The sequence below is a fragment of the Danaus plexippus genome, chromosome 10, assembly GCF_018135715.1.
Source record: "Danaus plexippus chromosome 10, MEX_DaPlex, whole genome shotgun sequence".
NCBI lineage: Eukaryota > Metazoa > Arthropoda > Insecta > Lepidoptera > Nymphalidae > Danaus > Danaus plexippus.
This window is the reverse complement of record NC_083543.1, coordinates 1,343,805-1,350,324: the sequence shown is the minus strand read 5'-3', so window position 1 is coordinate 1,350,324 and position 6,520 is coordinate 1,343,805.

The window sequence follows — 6,520 nt, the reverse complement described above, 5'->3', positions numbered from 1 at the left end:
TTTTTTTTAATTATTATATATATAGCTCTATTGACTTCTTATATTTCAAAATTCATGAAGACATGAATAAAATACATGCTAATAAAATAGAAGGAATGCTACCGTGGCAGTGTTAAATCAAAGTGAAACACCTTGTATATTTTAAGTTGGACAATGGAATGTAATTCTGAGGTACGAGTATATTGGGCTCAGTGATTTAGCATAAAGTCTGAGATACGAACCACAGTAGAGAGACTAGCGGCTTAAAAACTATTTTATTTAATTTTCAGATTTTTTTATAAAATTGCCGATAACAAAAAATAAATAAATCTATTATCACTCGTGGATGAAATAATAGGAAGGAATATGTATTTTTATTGCTCATAAATACATTTGAATATAATGTAAAGTGATTATAAGAAGAGTACCAAATTTTATTTAAGTTACATATTTTCGATTTATACAATTATTTTTTGATAATCATAGGACATGTTTTTACGTTAGAGCAATAATTGCTAATTCTGTGGATGTAACCGCAGAGCTAACAGAAGGTAAACCAGCAAAAACCTCAAAGCTAACCATAAACTTTGATTAGATTTGGTAACAGGCCACGGCAACGTACATTAGAATGCGTGAATCGCGACGGGCATAATTGAATTTTCTAGGTCATTTCCCCGGATTTGAAGTTAGTTGAGATTGTGCATTGCCTCGGGAAAGGATTTCCTGGCTGTAACTTTAACGCGTACGTTTGATTTTATGATTACCTGTGAGGTATTCCATGGGAAGATGAACAGTTTTATTCTTTTGTTTATTTTGCTTCATCGAAATATTAACTAACTAAGTATTGTACCTTGTTGAACATTTAAAAATTGTGAAGTTTTCTTTGATAAGGTAATTTGTATGATGTTATTGAAATAGTGACATATTTAATAATTTATTTATTGGTCACAATATAAGACTACCAAATGTATATTGATTTTAAATCATAGTTAATGGAACAATATAAATTCTTAAGGAGGCAGGGAGACTATAAATAATATCAACTAAATCAAACGAGTGTCGATATTTGAAAAAATCAGGGTTCCGCAATTAAATACTATTTGTCTTACGATTAAATTAATTCTGAAAACTATAAATAACTATAATGTATATGACGTTACATATATAATTTTACTACAGCAAAGTCAAACAAATTCTACAAAAAATTGATTTCATGGTATAATTTTTAGTATTGTGGCTCCGTATCTATTATTAATTACAAATCAATTATGACCAAGAAATAACCAATTTATTAAAAAAAAATGCTTTCCTTCAGTGCCAATATATAACAATTGACAATTCTTACAACACTTTTAGTTTTTATTTTTAAATTTGTATTAAATGGTCATGACTTGAGTCTTAATCTGTTAGTCTTACAATAATTGTCATTTGAAATCGAAGGGGCTAGCTGTTCGACGCCTTCAACTAATTGTCAATAAGTCTAACATTTTATTTTTAAACCAACTATAGTAGGAACACAAAAGCAGATACGGGGTTATATAAATACTATAATGGCATAAATCCATTGCGGAACCCTAAGATCATAGTTTTCCCACAGACAATGGAATGCGTGTCACGAGCGCCGCCCAGTATAAATAAAGAAAACGCCTCTATTTATTGCGTGCGTGTGCAATTCGTTTCACCTGTAATTTGATGTATCACTAGGGTGTATTAAGATCTCTATAAATAATAATCATATTCTGTTATCGTTATAAAAATATGTAACTGTTTATAAAAAAAATTTAACACACAGTTTGTTTTATAAGGATTTAAGTTTCAGGTCTATTGACAATGCAAAGAGAAAGTTGATTCGAAGTATCATAATGTAGGGAAATGGCAGCAAGGTCCCTTGGAAAATCTAATGTAATATAAGTGGCACGTCGTAAAACCCTATAAACTATATCCATCTAAACTCCATCGAAACTATCAGCTCTTTCCTATTACAAACTTGGGAACGAATTCGGCAGTGAGGCATTACAATTTTATCCCTATCCCTTGGGTGTGAGCTAAATTTCATAAGCTTATAAAGCCCTTAATATAATAATATTTTCTATATTCATTTATATATTTAAAATGCCAAGCGCTTTGATTTTTTTTTCCTGATGCATATTTTTTTGTATTATTAGTATATTCGAATAGTTTTTAATCAAAATTATAATTGTAAATGAAAAATATAGTTTGATTCTACTTGAGGATCCATAAAATTTTTGTACAATCGTTATAGTTGTAGGAGACACACAGCTGTAGACCATGTATATAATTTTGATAGCTATGTTTTATTTTTAAAGAAAGCTTAAGTATAGTTCATGTATTCTTTTAATGCTTTTAATCTAGGCAACGGTATTCTAACGAATGCTTTTTTTTAACTATTTCAAATCCAAGGCATTAAATTTGCTAAGAACAAATGACGAGATTTTACTTTTTGTATAAGTGTATTTTTTTTTTTGCCTTGATTTATAAAATCCTCAGGACTCAGGACAGTAAAAAAAACTTGTTAAAGTTTTCACCTACACTTTAAACTTGAAATACTATTTTTTATAATTTCTCATTTTATATGATTTGGAGGACAGACATGCATAATAAACTTGACATGTATAGTTATAGAAATAAAATATTATCCCTTTTTAAGTTTGCCAAACATGTTTTTTGAATTTAGTTAATAGAACCTTAGTGATGATAAATCTACTTTGAGGTGTGAACATTTTTAGGGATAACAAATTCCATATAATGTAGGCCGTAAAACTTAAATGTAGGCCGAAAATTTTGCCTTTTGAATTATAAAAAATAGTCAGTATTGGTATAAAACACTAAAGTAATAAGTATTGGAGTTCCTACAATAAATAAATGTCAGTATAATTCCAAGATCAGTCATGTTTCCATGAACTGATGCGGTAAGCTACATAATCAGGGTTGTACAAAACTTTGATTAGATCCAGAACGACCTTATCCTAGTTGTTGGAATGCATGCGGGACACTTGTGTAATTGAATTTTTTAAACTCAACGAACGCTGTAATACCGCTTGTGCGAGTTTTGTTTCCTTTAATTTGATGATATTAAATGTAAATCAGAGTGACATATGCAACTAAATTTTTTTTTGTGATAAGAATATTCAATGTACATATAAATTAATATGTATTAATAGAATCCAATATAATTTTCTTTGATTATTGATACATCTTTGCTGAATATATTTAGATTCAGAATACTTTCATTGTATGAATTTAAATACCTTTAAAGTTTGATTTTATATATATAAAAAAATTGGGGGGGAAAAAATTTGTAGACTTCAATAGAAAGGTCATATTTTACCTGTCTATGACTGTGTAAAGAAAAGACTTTTCATCGTCATCGTTTTCAGTTTTCACACAGCGAAAAATCATTATATATCTTTAAGAATTACTTTTACTCTAATACTTTATATAACTGTTAATAGTTTTTATAAACTTTTAGAAAAACAAAGAAGTTAAGAGACAAAAGTATCTTGTCGAATAACAATTAAGTGATGTCTAAATTAAAAATAAAAAAAAATGTATCATATAAAAAGTCCTCATTGTGGATACATACACATATCAGTATATTATAAAACAAAGTCCCTCGCCATGTCTGTTCACGAACAAACAGTTATTACCACTCGATAGCGTGATTCTCGAGGAAGGTTTTAGTATATAATTTGTTAAGTTTTTGTATTTACTTGTGTGTACATGAAAGATATCTGTTTAAGATGTCGGGAAAACATGAGCCGTCTGAGAGCTTTAACCGAAAACGCTGCTTTAAGTCTTTGAGATATAACATAATAATATATGGTGGAATTGTGTATCTTATATAGGTCTACAGAAAAGTCCAAGGTGGCATATAATTAATATCTATACCTTAAAGGTAACATACAACTTTTAAAAATTGGCATTCCTAAAGCGTTTATTGGAAAGCTATTTCCATAAATACGGTATTAAGTCTTATCAAAATAAATTATTTCATTATCGAGCCTACATCAGTGTCTGTAAATTACTTTTTAAATCATTTAAATCGGGCGTACCATTTGAAAGTTATCATAATATAATTTTAATCATTCTAAAAATAAAATAGGCTATTTTATATTTTTGTAAAGAGCCCGTGCGAAGCCTGGGCTGGTTCCTAGTATATATATATATATGACTTATTTGGAGTAAAACAGAAGTTGGTAAAAAAGTATCATAAAGGATGATGTTCATTTATATTTCAAAGATCCACTAAGATGTAAGAAGCTTACAAAAGATTAAAAGATCCATACCATAAAATATTTTAAATAGAATAAAACATTTTTAGACCAACAAATAAAAAATATCCTGGAAAGGTCATATCTATTCCATCTACAAGATTATCTATTTCCAATTATGTCTCTTTTTTAAGTTTGTAAATCGTAAGAGGGAAATAATAATTTTTGTCATAATATTTAGGGATGTTGCTTTGTGAGCAAATAAAGCATCCTGAACCATATTTTCAAATATTTCTGTGACATTTAGCAGAATTGTATAGTTTTCTAACACGACCTTCTAGGTTTTAATTGAACTTACCTTTTTTATAATCGTACATATATAATGTGTTTACCTTGACTATCTGACATTTGCAGGTACAAAATGTTAAGTTTGTTTTTGTGACTTAACAACTTACTATATAATCTTTATGCTTATGACTGTGTACTTTGAAATTCCTCTTTTTTTTTAATTTATTTTCAACATTTAGTCTTTTTTGTTTAGGTTTAAAATTCAGTTTGTTGAGTATTATTTCATGGTTATAAACACATAAACATTGTTTGGTTTTATAGACAGATGAGATGACAATGCACCTAACTATGTGGTACCTGTTAATATAGAAATTAATGGATGTTGCAGTTATTTTACATACCTATTTTGCTCTCAACTTCTCGGAACAAGTCAGTCTAACAAGGTTTCAATCAACAAGGCTTCTGATAATACAAAACTTCACCAACGTTGTAGTTCTATAAAAATTTTAACAACTAACAATTTTACCCACAACTATACCTTATCCAAGCTTCTTTCAATTATCAACCAACGAACATATTTTTTCTTACTTTCACTTATATTATTTACATTTTCATTTGTTCTTATAGCTAATGTTAAACCTCATTTGTCATTCCTCTTATGTCCTATTAGGGCAGCTTGAATGGCTTGATTTGATTGTAGAAACCACCTGAAGCTTAGATTGCATCTGCGGACGAGGATAATGGCTTATGCATATATTATTATGCTAACAAGAAGATCGGATTTTGATTATGCAAGTTTGAATCATTTGATTCGTTTAAAGTTGTTGTAAAAGCTTCCAATAGGAAGCTTAAGTAATGTACAGATTCATTTTGTGTGAAAAATTTACTCATTTCTTTAATTTTGATGTTTAGAATTAGAAAAAAACAAAAATAAAATCCTTTTCATAATAACATTTTCCGATGTTTTAGGCACTCATAATTCTTGCGAATATATGTATGTAGATACAATGTGATATATAAATACGAGTATATAGATTTCTATGTATAGAGAGCAGTTAAATTATTTCCATTAGGTTGAAGTTTAATTTAATTTAGAATTTTTCGAATCAAAACTGAAGTCCAGTTTACGTTAATAATAGAACAATGAACCGTCCATCACATCACGTGAGTCCTTTAACTTTAATGGTGCCTCGCGCGTCAATCACGTTTGAATGAACCTCTGTTGATAATAATTTATTTATAACGCAATCTATTCATCGCCATTAAAGGCGGGAAATACATTTGTTTTTCTCAGAATACATAAAAAAATGTTGAATCTAAATAAAGCGACTTCTTATAATATTTTTATTTTTTAATAAATAGACAAACTAGTTTTTGCTCTTCGTTTGTATAAATATCAAAATTGGGTTCAGGGAGAAATTTATGTGGCGACATCTATAATCTCTGTTAGGTAAATTTATACAAAATAATATTGTTTTTTATTGTATAATTCTATAAGACCATGACACTATGTATGTCCTGTGATGTCCATATTTTAATACTGTAAAGGTTAATCAAAATTCTATTAATAATTAAAGCAGGAACGAGCAAGAAACACCCACACATTCAAACATCTATACATCCATCCATACATCCACACGTTCTCTCAAACTTTCATGTTTATAATATGACTAGGATTACTACTAGGTAAATACAACATTTCTTAAGAAGGTAAAACGTAGAGATGAATATATCCTTTTCATAAAAACTTATTTATGAGGTTGAGAGTTTGAAAGAGCAAGTCTCTAAATGAGTTCAAGGAAGACTAGTTGAGTTCAATCAATTTCATGAATTAGTAAATTTAAAATTAGCATTTAAACATTTTGCATTAAAACTTTGCGTCTGTTAATTTCAGTAGAGGTATATAGTAATGTTTTTGGAGATTAAAAAGAGATGGCCAACACTTGCCATTAGTGAAGTATTTTAACTATTTTTATGCACATAGTAGAAATGGTCTCTTTTAAATACTAAGTATTCTCACA